This window comes from Rhineura floridana, chromosome 5 (assembly GCF_030035675.1).
Source record: "Rhineura floridana isolate rRhiFlo1 chromosome 5, rRhiFlo1.hap2, whole genome shotgun sequence".
NCBI lineage: Eukaryota > Metazoa > Chordata > Lepidosauria > Squamata > Rhineuridae > Rhineura > Rhineura floridana.
Window position 1 is genome coordinate 70527418 of NC_084484.1, and position 18607 is coordinate 70546024.

The 18607-nt window shown below is 40.6% G+C and overlaps 1 long non-coding RNA gene across 3 annotated transcripts in view; it reads right to left on the minus strand.

Moving 5' to 3' along the window:
* Window positions 1–856: 856 nt before the first annotated feature.
* The window catches only part of LOC133384996 (uncharacterized), a 97232-nt gene continuing 79481 nt past the window's right edge, over window positions 857–18607 (minus strand). For all 3 annotated transcript variants that reach the window (XR_009762751.1, XR_009762749.1, XR_009762750.1), the window contains 2 exons: window positions 8707–8888; window positions 857–3019 (listed from right to left, as the gene is read on the minus strand). This is a non-coding gene — a long non-coding RNA (uncharacterized LOC133384996). The remainder of the gene's footprint in view (window positions 3020–8706; window positions 8889–18607) is intronic.

Below are 18607 nucleotides of genomic sequence, written 5' to 3' on the forward strand. Positions count from 1 at the left end.
ACTTTGAATGGATCTAACTAGTACAGCCCATCTACAAAACAAGGATACAGCTGCCAGTTTACTAACTGATAACTTGCTGAGGTGGACATACAATCATACAAAGATGTAGCCATTTATAGAGAATTTCATCATGCCCCCTTTCTCTATATTTTGAATTAGGATACCCAATATGACGAGATGCGACAAATGACCAGCTATCCTTCTGACTATATGAATATTGTCACTTTATACAATTTATCACTTTGTAAATGGTCAAGTTCTTTCACTCCTAATATCATGCAGATGGTATAAGAAGAGTTTGCTGATCTTCCAGAAGTGAGAAGCAGTTTCATTCCCTCAATCACTTCTAAATGTCAGAAAATTCTGCCAGTCTAGGGTCAGATGATTTGAAACCTGGGTTGCTGAGACATAAACAACCAACAAGGAGATCATATTTATAGTTATGCTTTTATGGCCTCACACAAAAATTCTGTTGAAACTCCATGTTTGGCTTACAGTGTCTAGATGGCATATCTTCTACATATACCCATTGTTAAGGACATTCTTCTTTGGGTAATATTGTGTGGCTTCTATGTGTAAAGCAATTGAAGTAGTTTAGTAGTATGAGTTAAGAAGAATAACGGAAGGATGAAATGTTATGTTCACAATGGGAATAGCACCAAAACAGGATCTCCATGTCAAGTTCCTTCCCATTTACACAATATTTAGATGTGAAACTATGGGAAATAGCATATATGGTTAAATTAACTAATATAGTAAGGATCAGAGAGGGTAGGCAAAGAATCTCTACCAAAAATTGGAGTATGTTTGTGATGTACTGGAGTAACAAAGTTCAAGAAAATGTACAGCCTTTTGCATTTCTGGATTTATTGTAATATGCTTTGTTTTGTTTTGTTTCAGAATTTATGGTGTATTCAGTATACAATTATGACAAATTTAAATAAAAATAAATAAGTAATAATAATTTTAAAAATAGAAAATGCCTAACCCAAGACCCACCACCAACACTTTATAACATTTCCCAACCTCATTTCATGTCAGTGCTGTGCAATCATGAGTGAGAAAACTGACACTATGATCCTGAATCAGGTTGTGAGGTTTCCTAAATGTTACAGGGCAGGAAACAATTTGTCATTTTTGACATCATTTGCATTGTGCACAACAGGCATAATGTCTGGCCTCTGCTCTCAACAAAATGAATCTAGATATGAGATGTTCCTCTGAACAAAGGGCACATGAGAAGCATGCTGAGCAGGAACACCATCATTGGAGACGTCCTTCTCTGGTGCACTGAATGAGGACATTCAGGGTGTACTGAATGGGCTGCTATCTCCATATGTACCTATTCATACCTTGATATATTCTTATGATACCCTTCCTTGGGTGCCCCTCTGGATGAGGTGTCATAGGTGGCTACTAGGGAAAGGGCCTTCTGGAATCCCGGCTCTGGAATACCCTTCCTAGAGAGGCTCACCTGGTAGTGCCCACCTTGATGTTAATTTGGCACCAGGAAAATATCTTATTTTAATTTCCCCCGCCTTTTAATCTGCTTTAGATCTCATCAGCTTTATCATTACCAGTTTATTCTGCTTTTATACATTTTATTATTGGACTACTTTATGGCATGAATTTTGATTTTCTTTCATCCATGTTTGCTGCCCAGAGAACTTGTTTATAGGCATATAAATGCCTAGAATATATAGATCAAATAAAAAATAATGGGACGAGGGGCTTTTTGTGTGTGTGTGTTACGGTATCCCAGGGTTTGAGGCTCACTGCCAACCTCAGTGGTTTCCAAGTACAGCCACATAAAGGTCTGGACGCCTTTCACTGTCACTGTGGACAAAAATATATTAATCTGGATAATTACTTCTGCAAAAGAATTTTATAAATATACATTGCTTACAAATTTAATATATTTAGCAAGAAAAGAGTTATGTGAATTTTAAACTAGTCAGATTGTTCTAGCTAGCATATCCCACTGGCATGGGGAGAACAGATAAAGTTGGGGAGGTGCATAATTCCTCAGCTAAGACAGATGCACAGAATATATTACTTTATTACCTAGCAATAATAGGGATAATTTAGTCTCAGCTTTGATGTTAAAATGTGTCAGTATCTTAGCTGTTCAGACAGCTGATAGCTTAATGCCTTTGGTTCATTATCATTAATTTTCAGTAATAGTCTTTTTCTCTGGCAGTATAATGAGATTCCTTCCCTCATTTAAAATAACCCCAAACCTCCCACTCCTAAACTAAAAACAGCTTCAGATTAAAGGCAGGTAAAGCAGGATATTACAACGGGAAAGGGGCAGTGGTCCACATTTTGTTAACATTTTTCAACAGAAAGCAGGAAGCAAGCATCTGCATTCTAATGAGGATATTATTTTAAATGGCATGCCTTCACACTGCATTGTCATAAGTAACATGTTTTTCACACTGTGGGACACACTGCAATCATAAAACCAAAGTGGAACTGATGTGATGCCAGATGATTTCCAAAATCACCGGGGAAACCGTAAATGTTTCCACATGCTGGACCTTACAGCCACACAGGGAAAGCACTTTTGTGCTTGCATTAGTAATGATGTTCATTGACCAATAGGACAATTCTAATCCCAGCACTATTTCATAAAATAGCACTTCAGTAATGATCCCAAGCATAGTTAATTTTAAGCATTAACATAGCATTTTCTCCTAAGTAAATGAATTAAAGGTGGGGCACTACAATGTCTTAAAAGTGTAATAGTAATTCTAGGGGTAAAACATGCCAATGTTTGGAAGTAAGTGCTTCAATTCAGAAATTTATTATCCGTGGGTGTGTTTATCTCTCTCTGCTGCCTTGGTCACTTGAAAGTGGTACATGCAAGTTGATGGTACCATTCATAGGATCATGTATCTCTACCACCAACTGCCCTGTGGGAAGGATCTTGACAGTGGGAGGCCGGTGAATGTCATCTCAGAATCTGCTGCAGCTGGACTTTTCTACTCCTCAACAAGGCCATCTTCCATCAACTGTCCTGTGAGAAGGATCCAGGCGAGACAGTGAGCCAGGCAAAGACCACCTTAGAACCTGCCTGCTTCATTTGGACTTTCCCCTTCTGCCCTCCAGATGGCTATTTACCATTAACATCAACTGTCTGTGGGATGCTGATTACTTTTTATGTACTGATTTACCTTCAACTGTCCTTTGGGAAGGATTCCAGGAAAGGGAGAGAGGCAGGCAAATACCACCTCAGGGCCTGCTCCAGCTGAACTGCCCCTCCCTCTCTATACAAGGCCATCTACCACCAACTGTCCTGTGGGAAGGATTCTGATTATCTTTTATGTACTCTGTCCAGACCTGATAGAGGCACAGCTGGTTTCTTTCTAATTAATGCTGCTGCCCTAGTAGGTTTTGCTCCCCATTACCTTTACTGGTGCATGGTAGAAGCTTATTTGCAGTTGAGGGTTTGAGGGTCACAGTGCTCACATTTCTGCAATCCACATACTGATAACTGCTTTCTTTTGTCAATTGTTTGTTATACTAATCCAAAATCCCCCAAATCATTCATTCTAGCAGTCTTAAGTAATTTGCATAGATCACTATGTCTGTGTACCTTCTATGAAACCAACCATTTCCAAATTATTTAGGAAGGATTTACAGATTTTTCATCTAACTAAATGAAGCTGCAATCCTGGAAGTGAGCCCTATTGAAGAGGAGTGGAAAGGGAAAGCAAAATACTCCAGGTGAATGACAAGCTACGAAGGTGGTGCCAATGTGAGAGATTGGATTCTGGGACAACAGGCTATGCTTCCCTGAACGATGGACTGCTGGCAAGTGATGGGTTGTACCTCACAAGGACTGGGACAAATGTGTTTGGCCACAGCATGGAGATATTCATCAGGAGAGCTTTAAACTGAATCCGAAGGGGGAGGGAGGCGTAAACTGGGTGGTAACAACTAACAGAGGCTTGCGCAGAGTAAGAGGAACTGAGGGAACAGCTCTAATGGGGCCCAGTAATAGTCTTCATAAAAATGTAGGAAGGAAGCCAGGCCGCAAATCACATAGTCTTCGATGTCTGTATACTAATGCCCACAGTAAGGGAAACAAACAGGATGAACTTGAACTCTTAACACAGGAGAGTAAATACAACTTGATAACTGAAACTGGGTGGGATGACTCCCATGACTAGAATACAGCAATTGAAGGATATAACTTGCTCAAAAAGCACAGAAGGGACAGAAAGGGAGGTGGAGTCATGCTATATGTTAAATAATATATCCCTGCACAGAAATACAGGAGGTTGAGCTTGGTAGCTCCACTGAGAGTATCTGGATTAAAATTAATGCGGCAAGAAATAAAAGGAACATGGTGGTTGGAGTCTACTACCGACCACCGAATCAAAGAGAAGACAGGGATGAAACCTTTGCAGAGCAAATCACCAATGTTTTGAGGAGGCATGATGTATTAGTAATGGGAGACTTCAATTACCCAATATCAGTTGGGAGCCAAATTCTGCCGAACACGGCCCGTCCAATAAATTTCTGACTTGTGTTGGAGATAACTTTCTCCTACAGAAAGTGGAGGAAGCAACTAGAGGATCAGCTATCCTTGACTTGATTCTAACCAACAGAGAACTCTGGGGGAAAGTGACCATGCTATACTAGAGTTCTTGATTTTAAAGGAAGCAAAAGTTGAGAGTAGCCATATGCGTACTCAGGACAGGAAATCCAATTTTAGTAAATTCAGAACAATGGTAAGATTCCATGGCAAGTGACCCTAATGAAAAAAGGAGTCCAAGATGGGCTGGAGTTTCTAAAAGAGGAAATTCTAAAGGCACAATGGCAAATAATTCAGTCAAGGAAAAAAGGGGGAAGACAGCAGAAGAAGCCAAGGTGGCTTCACAGAAAGCTTAGAGATGACGTGAAAACAAAAAAAAAGACACATACAGAAAGTGAAGGAAGGTCAGACCACAAAGGAAGAGTACAGAAAGGTAGCACAGAATTCCAGGGAAGGCATCTGGAAGGCTAAAGCTGAGAATGAGCTGAGGTTAGCGAGGGATTCCAAAAGCAACAAAAAAACTTTCTTCAGGTACATCCATAGTAAAAGACGGAAAACAAATGGTGGTACAGCTACTCAGTGAGGATGGCAAAATGGTAACAGATGACAAAGAAAAGGCAGATGTGCTTGATTCCTACTTTGGCTCAGTATTCTCCCAAAAGAAGGTCTATGACTCTCTTGAAAAGCATGAAATTGAAGGGGCACGATTGCAGCTTGAGATTAATAGACAAATGGTCAAGGAATACCTAATCACTTTGAATGATTTCAAATCTCCAGGGCCCAATGAATTGCATCCTAGATTTTTGAAGGAACTGGCTGAAGAAGTCTCAGAACTGCTGTCTATTATCTTTGTGAAATTGTGGAGGATGGGTGAAGTGCTGGATGACTGGAGGAGGGCTAATGTTGTCCCTGTCTTCAAAAAGGCCAAAAAAAAAGAGGAACCTGCAAACTACAGACCAGTCAGCCTGACACTGATCCCTGGGAAAATTCTGGAGCATATTATAAAGTGGTCCATCTGTAAGCACCTTGAAAACAATGCGGTGATTATTAAAGGCCAACATGGATTTATCAAGAACAAATCCTGCCACACTACATTATCTCATTTTTTGATCGGGTAACCTCCCTGGTAGGCTGTGGGAATGCTGTGGACAACATATATCTCGACTTCAGCAAAGTGCCCCATAATATTCTGATTAGAAAGCTAGCTAAATGTGGACTGGGTGGAAGAACTATCAGGTGGATCCACAGTTGGCTACAGAATCGTACTCAAAGAGTGCTTATCAGTGGTTCCCTCTCAAACTGGGGGGAAGTAACGAGTGGGGTACTGCAGGGCTCAGTCCAGGGCCCAGTGCTCTTCAACATTTTTATTAATGACTTGGATGAGGAGGTGCAGGGAATGCTTATCAAATTTGCAGATGATACAGAATTGGGATAGCTAATACCTTGGAAGATAGAAACAAAATTCAAAGTGATCTTGATAGGCTGGGGCATTGGGCTGAAAAGAATGAGATTTAACAGGGATAAGTGCAAAGATCTACACCTTGGAAAAAGAAACCAAATGCACAGTTATAGGATAGGGGATACTTGGCTCAGCAATACTACATGCAAAAGTGATCTTGGAATTGTTGTTGATTACAAGCTGAATATGAGCCAACAGTGTCATGTGACTGCAAAAAAGGAAAATGTTCTTTTAGACTGCATTAACAGAAGTATAGTTTCCAAATTGCATGAAGTATTGGTTCCCCTCTATTTGGCACTGGTTAGGCATCTTGTGTACTGCGTCCAGTTCTAGACACCATACTTTAAGAAGGATGCAGACAAACTGGAACGGGTTCAGAGGAGGGCAACGAGGATGATCAGGGGACTAGAAACAAAGCCCTATGAAGAGAGACTGAAAGAACTGGACATGTTTAGCCTTGAGAAGAGAAGACTGAGGGGAGATATGATAGCACTCTTCAAGTACTTGAAAGATTGCCACACAGAGGAGGGCCAGGATCTCTTCTCAATCATCCCAGAGTGCAGGACACAGAATAATGGGCTCAAGTTGCAGGAAGCCAGATTATGACTGAACATCAGGAAAAACTCCTAACTGTTAGAGCAGTACAAAATGGAACCAATTACCTGGGAAGGTGGTGGGCTCTCCAACACTGGATAACTTCAGGAGGCAGCTAGACAGCCTCCTGTCAGATATGCTTTAATTTGGATTCCTGCATTGACCGGGAGGTTGGACTCCATGGCCATATAGGCCCCTTCCAACTCTACAATTTTATGATTCTATGAATTCAATAGGATTTATTTCTCAATTGACATGGTCAGGATTGCTCTATAAGACCTCATTCTGGACTATGGATTGGATCCCGATTTAATCCAGCCCTAGTCAGGGTAGAACAACTTAAATCAAGTTAAACTCAACAGAATTTATCAAAATAGAAATAATATCAGCAATTTTAAAACAATACAAAAAAATTGCATGTCAAAAAATTTGAATGTTAAAAAGGCATGCCTGGGTAGGCTTGCCTAAACACAAAAATGTTTTTAGCAGGCACAAAAGCACATTGAAGGTGACTGCCTAATATCAATGAGCAGGGAGTTCCATCATATAGGTACTGCCACACTTCATTGCAAGTGCAGAATCAACATTATGTGGGACTTGTAAAAGTGCCAGTTCCGCAGGTCAAGTCAAGTGGCACATGCGGGGTAAGGTGAGCCTTCAAATGTAACTTCCATTTATTTAAATGGAAGTACTCTAAGCATGACTCAGTCTGGCCCCAACTCTACATAGTCACCTTGAGATCATGGGTCCAAGGTTTCAAGCACAAAATGCTATTGATAGCAAGGAACTGTTGACTGTAGGTTTCATTCTGGGTGCTTATCTGTGCTAGCCAGCTGTTGTGATAACCCTTGTTAGGTGATGTGATATCCCAATATTTTGTGCCTGGGGTGAGTTACCTCACCTTGCCTAGTCTTGTGGCCAAGTCCTATGTCATATGCAGCTCAGGAAGAAGATGGGGGCAGGGCCAAACACCCTGTTTCTGAACTCATGCAGAGCCAGCTATTAACATTTTAGAGCGTATCTATTTTCATTCACTCTTCAGCACCTTTGTACCTTCAGGCAAATCACAAATCCCAGACATATATTTGTAGTCGACACAGTGATGATGGATGCAACACACCCTGTACATATAGTACAACAACAACTGGGTGAGAAGTGACACAATTCTTTTACAACACATTGGATACAATAAACTTTAACTTCAAGCAAATGCAAGCCATAAAACACTAGTGATGGGTTTACCAGATGGTGGTAGTTTGAAGATTTTAATAGATACCTTTATTCTTTTAGAACATTTTCTTTATATGCTTTCTCATAAAGCTAAAACAAAAATACCTGCCTGGTGACCAGCAGTTCGTAGATGATCGATGATTTTACTATACCTTAGATGTAATAAACCGTACATAGAGATCAACTGATATGTACAGTACTTGGTCAAAGAGAAAACAGCAGGATTCTGCAGATAGACTTTCATAAATTAAGTGAACTAGAAACTTTTAAGAACAGGGGTCAGTAGATTAATGTACTTTGTGTTTGCATAGCACAATTGGGCATGTGTTAATAGTGTGGCCATCACCCTTCTTGAAGGTTGCCAAGTAAAACCACAAGGATGTGAGAAAATATCTCTGCTGGGATTTTATAATTATTTTGGCTAATTATCTGTGTTTTATTAGTAAGGGTGGTTTATTTTAGAAATCCCAGTTGAGATCTATCTCTCTTTTTCTATTTCTATCGTATAGTTTATCTCACGCCAAAAACTTGGAAAAGCTTTTCAGCATAATCTGGCTTTCCTTTATTTGTCCCATTTATGCAAGGGGAGAAATGAAGCCATTAACCTCATTGCTGACCTGCTTATATCATGCAATTAAATTCTTATATCATCTTTGAAAAAACCAAAAACTGTATAGAATTTACATGCTGAGAGTAATACATTCTGTCTGAAAGCACAATTGGATGGAATAAAGATGGAATCCCTTCTCTAATTAGTTAACAAACAGACATAAGATAACATCTCTGTTAAGGAAAGCATTTTAATAGATGCTTAAATCCTAGGATTTAAGTGCATAGTTGAAACTAACAAGGTAATTACAGTGGAACCCCAGAGACATACCTTTTAAAGATGTGAACTGAGCGGTCCAAACATTGTCTCACTGGGGAATGAGAAGGCTGCAGGGCAATTTCAATTGTTACAACTGTGTCCACTGAAAGGCCTTTTCAGTAGTGGTGCTTTCTCTGTGAAATCTCCTCTCCTCTGAATCAAGTCAGGTACCAGCACTGATGGCATTTTGCTGTCTGCCAAAAACATATTTATTCTCTCAGGCCTTTGCTGGACATACCAGATAACCATGATAGCTTAATATGACTATTTTAGCCCAGGGGTTCCCAAACTGTAGTCCATGAGCATCACTCAGGTGGTCCATGGTGAGTCTGTGAAGAACACTGACAATTTTAATTCTATTGGACTCTATGGCATTCAAATTGTAATGCAATAAAATACAATATTAGAACTAAAACACACAATGAAATACAAAGAAAACTCATCCAGCATCCAGCACAGTGCATTCCAGTTGCTACAACAGGCAGGGGGAAAAATCATTAAGTGGTCCACCAAGACCCTCAGCAATTTTCAAGTGGTCTGTGGAGAAAAAAGTTGGAAACTACTGTTTTAGCCTTACGTGGGTTGGTATTTTACTTATTCTGTAACTTTTAATGCAATTTGAATATATTCTTATACATCACATTGTAATGTTTACATGAAAGTCAGTAAAGAAATAGTTTTAATAAATAATCAATGTTAAAGGGAAAATGGGAAATCTGAAGCTTTCTGTTTCCCCTTTTCCACCTATACTCACTTACCAGCGAATAAGTTACACTAAGCTCAATGACACTTCTGAGTAGGCATGTATAGAGTTGCACTATGAAAGTCCAAAATGGTCTTTTGGCTTGTCTTTTCTTTTTATTCATTTTTGGGACAGTTGTTTGATTATGAATTGTAAAATCATCGACATTTACTTTTTGAAAATAAGTAACAATTAGCAACAACTTTAAACCCAATTTATGATTTTAGTTTTTATTTGGTTGGGCTGTGAGTGTTGTATTTGTCTTCTTCAAAGCAAAACTGTTAAGACGCTTGGAACCTTTTTGTTGATTCCCTATAACATAGAAGAGTATTCCATGAGTTTGAAGGCAAGTTCAGAGAGACTTTTGGAGGGGCAAAATGTTGAAATAAATGTAAAAATCTAAAATCCAATACCAATCTGCCCATATATGAAGATCCTTTGTAGATGCCCTGCTCCAGTTACCTTATTTAACAGAGGTACGTGTGATGTTCCTGTATTAGTGTAAATAGGGTAAGTGCTGTTTGTATAGGAGATACATGGTAAGTAGAATGAAAGAGGAAGGGGGAGTGAATGGGCAGTAGAATGTTGGATGATTGGCTGAATGTTTAAAATGGCTGACAGTATAAAAGGAAGAATGACAGGTAAATCTGTGTGGACATTGGTGGACTTGAGTGGGTTGTTTTGGTGGGTTTTGAGAGGAGATTGTGTGGAGAGTTGGTGGATGTGAGGAGAGGGTGGAGTTCGGATTAATACTAAGACCAGTACCTCAGGAATAGATGTAACCATATGCTTATGTGCCTTTTAAAGAAATCTTGTTATCTGTGTTATTTAATAAATACTTAATTTGGTTTACCAAAGGCCTGATCCTTGGCTGGGGTTTCACAGACCAGAAGGGAGGGTGAGGTAAATAACCAAGGTTGAAGGGAAACAGTGACAAATGGTGGCAGCGGGGAAGGGAAGAATAACACCACAAGTATTCAGAGCAAACCAGAATTATAAGCAGTCTGAGTAAATCAAAGGGATTGGGACAGCTTAAGCACGCAGTCACAGAGGTAACCTAATTGAGGGAGACTCAGGCAGAGTCTCTGGGAATACTGGTTATAGGATGTGACTGGTGGTGCTGCCTAGCAGGGGGATCTGTTGAGATCTATGCTAGAGCGGAGAGGGAAACCATAAAAAAGGACAGTCCGGACTGGTGGAGTCCCTGGTGGTGCCTAGAGACAGGCAGTAACCACGAGCAGGTAGGAACCTGACAGGGAGAGCCAGGGAAGGGCGTCACAGTACGCTCTGAAGTTACAAAAGAAAGGACCTTTTCTATGGTGGTACCTTGACTTTGGAATACTCTCAGTGTTTGGCACTGATATTAATTACGATCTTTTCTGAGCCAAGTTAAGACCTTCCTATTTGCCCAAGCATTTTAGATGGCAGTTTAGTCAGAACTGCTTTCTCTGCTCCTTAGTTTTATGTTTTGAATCTGCTTCTTAATCTTGTGTTTATTGATTTTTATATTGCACTCCTATGTTGTGTTAATAGTTTTATTTACACTGTTGTATACCACTCTGGAATCTTCTAATGAAGAGTGGTTAAAAATATTTTTAACACCTAAATAAAATAAAATAGAAATTAGAAGCAATACACAGATGAAAACTTCCCCTTTTTTTTAAAAAAAAAGGGTATATTTTTAAATGGTAAATTTCTGAAACCACAGCATTCAAAGGTTGAGAATGTTTTGTGACACTTCATAGCCTGTTGTGGTATTTACAGTGTTACAATTTAGAATTATATGCACAATTTGTATAGAGCAATGTATGTTCTACATTCCAAATTGAAAGTCTGCATAGTGCAATATTGACCCAAGCTGTTCTCATGGCCTGGTTTCTCATGCATCATCTTGTGGTGGAAGCACATTAACTAGCGGGGAGCCAGAATGCATACGTGGAGCTGCAGAAACAGCCAATTGTTTATCTATCTAACAGAGAATTCTTTTTGACAAGCCCATCGCTAGTACTGGAAAGGAATGCTACATTTGTCTGGAATGGATATCGATGTCAAACCTATTGGGAGGGCTTCATTTTCACTCCAGAGAGGGCTTTTGATGTTAGTGATACCCTTCACACATAGTTGCCCTTGATATGCAGAGGACAGTCTAGTTTCCTAAATGTAGTAACTTCACTAGTGTGTACTTTTCCTATGGAAATAGCTTGAGTAATATATAGGTAATATATAGGTCCCTTTGGTAACTTTTACTGGTATGTATTTGACCCTGCCATTAAGGAGTTAACTTCTTTGTAACCATTTAAAGTGTATGAAATTAACATTTAGGTAAGCAGTAGCAATATGGAAGCTATGCAGCTCTCAAACAAATGTTCTGTGCTTCTCCCGGTAGACAATTATCATAATGATCAATAAACAGGTATCTCCCCCTCCTGTCATTACTAGATGCAATAATGAAGCAATGCATTGGGACAAAAATAATAGTGATGTAATTTAGGAATTATACATACTCACACACACACTATAATCATACACTATAAGTAGAAAAGTCAGAAAGAAAGATCCTCAAAAGAAGCTTCAGTTACTTTGTGTTCTGCTCATAGTCAAATCATCTTAAAACTTCATAAAATCAATGGCAACTAAATTACTAAATTTTCTGTGTTCCAGATCAATGTGCAATAAGGAAGAGGATGCAGGAATGGGGCAGTCTCTTAGACATTGCTTGTAGGGGCATCTCTGAGCCTAGAAAAAGTGACAACATAAACTGAAAATTTCAGTACTTAGTTAAAGCCACTGGGTTTTTGTTTGTTTGTTTTGCTGATTAAGCTTGCAACCCTATCCTTTACATAAAAGAAAGCCCTAATAAATTAATAGGGTACAGAATCCTAGAAGAAAAAACTGTAGGGGGTCCTGTAATCCATCTCGTCCAACTTCCTGCTCGATAAGCAAGAAATCCATGCTTTTGAGAAAACATGCATGGAATCATGCAAGTGAGAAATCAGTTGTGGTGTGCATTTTGTATAATACAAAACAGGAACTGAATGCAGCCCTCCAGCCCTCTCTAACTGGCCATTGGAACTCTCCAAGACACCCTCCTATTACCGAGCCGCATCACTCACTAGCATTCCTTCACACCCCAGGTGTTATTGCCTGAATGAAATGTGACCTTGAATTCTGATAATGCCTCTTGCTTGCTTGATGAAGGATAGAAGAGTGTGTGAGTGTGTGTGTATAAACTACCCTACTGTACAAAGATAAAATTTACATTTATTGCTCTTTCCACTTTGTCACTGGCCCCTCCTATCACTGGCATGTGGCCCTCAGAAAGTTGCCCAGAAGGAAATGTGACCTTCTGGCTAAAAAAGGTTTCCCTATCAATTATCCTCTAGAATCTGAAGCAGCCTTAAAAGGCACAGTTCAGATGAAAATTCTTATTGGAGGGAAACAGCTGTCTGTGTCAGTGGACTAAGGACAAAAAATGGGAGTGACAGTCAGTTCACTTGTGTGCCCCTTCCAATGGAGGCTTGGAGGGTGACAACACAATAACAGGCCTTTTCAGTGGTGGCTTCTCAGCTATGGAATGCTCTTTCAAGGGAGGCACACCTGGCACGTTGTTTATCCATCTTTAGGCGCCAGGCAAAGACCTTCCTTTCATTCAGGCCTTTGGCTCTTGAGGGGTGCTATCTTAGTTTTAAGTGTTTATATTGTATGTTTTAAAATTTGTGTTATATGTTTTAAAATCTTTTTTATATTGTGTGTTTTTAAATCTGTTGTAAGTTGCCTAGAGACCATTGGGTATGAAGCAACCAACAAATGATGATGATGATGATGATGATGATGATAGTGGAGAGGGTCTTCAAGCATTATAGGTCAATTGGCACTAAACAAAACCCTGCCCCCAGACTGGTAATTAAGTGTGTGTGAGAGAGAGTGTGTATGAGAGAGAGCGTGTGTGCATGTGTGTATGATGTCTTCTGAGTACCTCTACCATATGTATTAGCCTACACGTATGAAATGTTTGCATGCCAGAATTGGATGGACCTAGAACCCAAATGAGTATACATTAATTCTTTTATAACTTCAGCTTTAAAAAGATAAAAGTAATTTTGACTAAAACTAAAAGGAGAGTAAAGTTGGCAGAAATTCATATTATTTCTTATAAGAAAAAGTCTCATAGTAAGGCTCTGCAACATGCCCCAACAGCCTCTGCAACTCACAGGGTTCCTTAGCAGACAAATATTTGTATGGAAGTGATAGTGGGAAATTTGAAAGCCACTGTCCTATCATGTCCTGCTATGATACTTAATCTTTTGACTTCCCTATTTACAATCAAGCTGGGTATGCACATAGTTAATTAAAAGTGAACTGAAATATTGATGCTTGCTAATATTGTCCTTGGGTCTCGTTACAACATAGTGAGGCTTCACAGAAAACCAAGTCCCTCTCACTGGCAGCCACTTAACTGTAACAAACCTCCATTGTCTGCCCTAGAAACAGAAAACAAAAATTAAAAAGAAAGCCACCAGTAATCTGCCACCACTCAAAGGAAATATAAGCTTAGATACAAGGGGGGAAATGCAATTCACCTCTAAAAATCAGAGAGGCATTTCATTTGCATTCTTTTTAAACTGGAAGCTTATAGTTATATGAATACACCTCAAAGCATTTTAAAAAGTCTGAAGAGACCAGGGATTTACAGACTTTGCATCTGCTCTTGTTAAGGAAAATAAAGGTCTGTTTTGCTGCTATGGTGACAAACATGTCCAGGAAAACCTAAGAAATGAAAAAGCTTTACATCACTTCAGCTGCAGAGTGACAAGTGCCAAGGAGAATGTAAAATGATGGTTAAGTCTCCACATTTTTATTTTGTGAACTGCTTTTTGCTTTGGGAAAATATCAAATTGCAACAATCTGGTGAAGGAAAATATTAGGGAAAAATATCTACTGCCTTCTTGGGTTTATTTTTCAGTTAATCTAAGAATGTGTTCTTTTCACTCAGTGGAATGGGAGAACATAACTGTTTGCCAACGTCACTGTATATTTAGACACCCCCCCCAAAAGCAGCAAATCAGATGGAACTCATTAATATAATTTGGAAACAACAGCGATAGGTGTTTCATTTCTAGATTTGCAGGGATGGGTACCAGTTTCCATGCCCAATATTGGCAGATGGAGACATAATTATAATTAGTACTAAAGATCATTAAGGAACTGGTTTTTAAAAAAAATAAGAGGTGGGTATACTTTTGTTTTCAAATATTGGCATTTGTGTTTAAGCTTAATTGCAATATTTTTTTCTGGCACTCTTTTCTCTGGCACTTCTTTCCACATGTGTTTACAATATACCAACACAATGTGCTGATCTGGAATCTATTTTAAGTTCCCGCATCACTTCTTTTTGAGTGTCCATCTTGGATTTAATTTTTAAGGGAATAAATAGTACAAAATCTACCAGCAAGTCAGAAATCTTGCAGCTACTAATAGGGAAACATTATTGTGTCATTGTTGGATCTGCAAAGGTAAGAAGAGCTCTAATGGATCAGACCAGAGGCCTATGTCATCCAGCATCCTGTTTCCCAAAGTGGCCTGAGCAATGCGTCTAGGAAGCCCACAAGCAGAACATGAGAGCAACAGCTTTCTCCAACTGTTGTTTCCTAATGACTGTTATTAAGAGGCCTGCTGTCTCCGATCTTGAAGGCAACATCCATCCATCATAATTAAATCCTCTTTGTTTTATCTTCCATGAATTTGTATAATCTACTTTTAAAGCCATCAAGTTGGTGGCCATTACCAAATCTTGTGGTAGTGAATTTCATAGTTTTAGCTATGTGCTGTGTGAATAACTACTTCCTTCTGTAAATGTATCACAGCTGTAACCATGTGGCAATGTGGTAACAGTTAGCCCACTTCTCCTTCCCTGCAGAATGACTTGCTTCTTTAGATGTCCAGGTGGTTGAAGAAGGATAGCAAGAGTCACCTTAACCTGTGACCGGTGGCTACCAACCACCAGCTCAGAAGCACTATGTGATAAGATTTTATGTGACCATCAGATGTTCCAGACAATCCTCTTAAAATGCTCTAAGAAATGAGGATCCCAGTGTAGCCCGCCCGAACATTGTTGATAAGCACTTATAGAAAATCCTACTAATTATTTTGGAGTCGTCACAAATATTTTACGGCAGTAAAAAGACACTCCAATGTGGATGACAAACTGGCAGATAAAAAAATGCATCTGGTTAATTGTCAGGTACTTATGCTACTTGACAGGGGATTCATAGAATCATAGAATCATAGAGTTGGAAGGGGCCTTGTAGGCCATCGAGTCCAACCCCCTGCTCACAGCAGGAAATCCACAGCTAGAGCATCTCCTGCAGATAGCTGTCCAGCCTCTGCTTGAAGACATCCAGTGAAGGGGATCCCACCACCTCCCTAGGCAGTCGGTTCCATTGCCGAACCACCCTTACTGTCAAGAAGTTCCTTCTAATGTCCAATCTGAATCTACGCTCCTGCAACTTAAAACCATTAGACCTAGTCCTACCCTCTGGTCCTATATACAGATGGGCTGTTTAAATCTGACTGAAATCTGCCAACAGTAAAAAGTCGAAAGAGTCCTGTATGCAGGAGTGTAGCCAACAATTGGTACTCTGGCCTACAGATACACTGTGTTGCAATTAGTAATGGGGGGAGACCAGAGGGTCAGGGCAGCTGGCAAGAAGGAGCAGTGCCATGCACCTGGCTGTGCATCAAGCTCATCATTATGCTTACCAGGATGGGCAGGGGCAAGGTGGTTCACTGTGGACCAGACGTGGGAGTACAGGATTGGATTTGCTCTGTGCTTGCATTGCTCTGACTGCCCTGCTTCCTCACCCCTCCTGGGTAAGCAGACTGAGGCAGGAGGTGGGAGGCCAGGTACACGTTGGCACCCCTGCTCACTGGCTTCCCCTGCAGTGGATTGGATCCAGACCAAGTTAGTTGCACTTACCTCCCCTTCACATAAATGAGAACTAAGCATTGACTATCTTTTCACATTTATTTCAATGGCTTACATAGTCCAGATCCAGCCCAATAAAATTAACCTGCAGACCATCTACCAATTTTGATGTGAAGAGTGAATTCCACAAATGATCGTATATGTGATTTTGATAAAAATTGGGTATTATTATTGCTTACATTTATTACCCACCATTCTCCCAAAGGTCCAAGGGCGGGTTACAACAGTTTTAAAATAACATAATTAAAAACAGTTAAAAACAACCTAAAACATCACCAAAAATAGGGTGGGACCTAAAAATAAATATCTTAGTTGTCAAAGGCCAAGGTAAAGAGGTGTGTCTTCAGCATTCACCGAAAACTGTATAGTGAAGTTGCCAGATGCACCTTGGTGGGGAGGGAGTTCCATAACTTAGGGGCTGCCACAGAGAATACCCCCTCCCAGGCCATCACCACCCCAAGCTTCAAAGGGTGGCAGAACTACCAGGAGGGCCCCCTCTGCTGTCTCAACACCCAAGAGGGTCTATAGGGAAGAAGGAAGTCTTTCAGATATTTGGGATATAAGTCATTTAAGGCTTTAAACATTAATGTGAGCACCTTGAATTGGCCCCAGAAATGAATTACCAACCAATGCAGCTGTTTCAAAACAGGTTTAAATGAGTTCTAAAGGGAACCAGTTAAAGTTTCTGAGTAATCTTCAAGGGCAGCCCCGTGTAGAGTACATTGCAATAATCCAACCTGGACGTTACCAGATCATGGAGTACTGTTGCCAAGTCATCTCTGTCCAAATGGGGCCAAAGCTGGCAAACCAGCTGTAGCTAGAAAAGGCACTTCAAGCAATTGAGGCTACCTGACCCTCCAGTGACAATGTTGGATCCAGGAGTACTCGCAAGCTACGGACCTGTTTCTTCCAGGGAACTGCAACCCCATCCAGAACAGGCCATCTCCCCAACTCTTGGATATGTGACCTCTGTCTTTTCATGATTCAGCCTCAATTTATTGGCCCACATCCAGTCCATCACCGCCTCCAAGCACTGGTTCAACATCTCAACTGTCTGTCCAGATTTAGATGGAATAGAGAGAGAGAGCTGGGTGTTATCTGCATATTGATGGCATCTCACTCCAAATGTCCAGATGACAGCTCCCAGTGGTTTCATATAGATGTTAAATAGCATGGGGGTCAAGATGGAACCCTGTGGAACATCACAGGACAGTCCCCATGGTGCCAAACAGTACCCTCCCATAACTAGGTTTTGGAAGCAGCTGTGGAGATATGAGCAAAATCACTGAACCACAGTGCCCCCAAACCCACCACCTGAGATGTTCCAGAGGATACCATAGTCAACAGTATAGAAAACCACTGACAGTTCAAGGAGAACAAGCAGGGTTGCATTCCCCCTATCTCTCTCCCAACAGATGTCACCAACCAGGGCAACCAAGATTATTTCAGTGTTGTGGCCAGGTCAGAAGCCAGACTGGAATAGATCCAAGTAATCAGTTTCCTCCAAGCATGCTTGAAGCTAGACCGCCACCATCTTCTCAGGCACCTTTCCCAGAAAGGGGATATTTGTCACTAGGTGATGGTTGTTTATTACTTCTGGGTCTAGAGATGCACCACCACCTCCGTAAAGGTAGATTGTGTTTCCCCATCTTCCAGTGAAGCATTAATCACTCCCTGGATGCATCCAGTCAACCTCCTAGGCTAGCTCTAAGAAGCCAAGATGGGTAAGGTCAAGTGGCCAGCTGCTCACCTTCAAGCAGCTTGTCCACATCCTCAGGCCGCAATAATCAAAACTGATCCAGTAGAGATGGAACAGAAAGTGCTCTGGATGCCTCCTTTGGACTTGCTTCAACCATGGCATCTAACTCTGCCCAAATCTGAATGATTTCATCCCTAAAGTGTCTCGCAAAGTTGTTACAGCAGGCCTCTTAGGGTGTCAGAACAACACTCTCTTGGCCAGATGACAAAAGCCCATTCACTATTCTTAAAAGCTCTGCTGGACAGCTACTTGTGGATGCAATAGTGGCAGAGAAGCAAGCTTTCTTTGCTGCCACCACCACTGCCACATGGTAGGCATGTTTGGTCAGGTTCAGACAGAGATCTACACCACCTGTGGTCCAGCAGCTGACCCCCCTCACATACATCACATGCAGATTACTGGAACACTAAGGTGACCTACGTGCTCC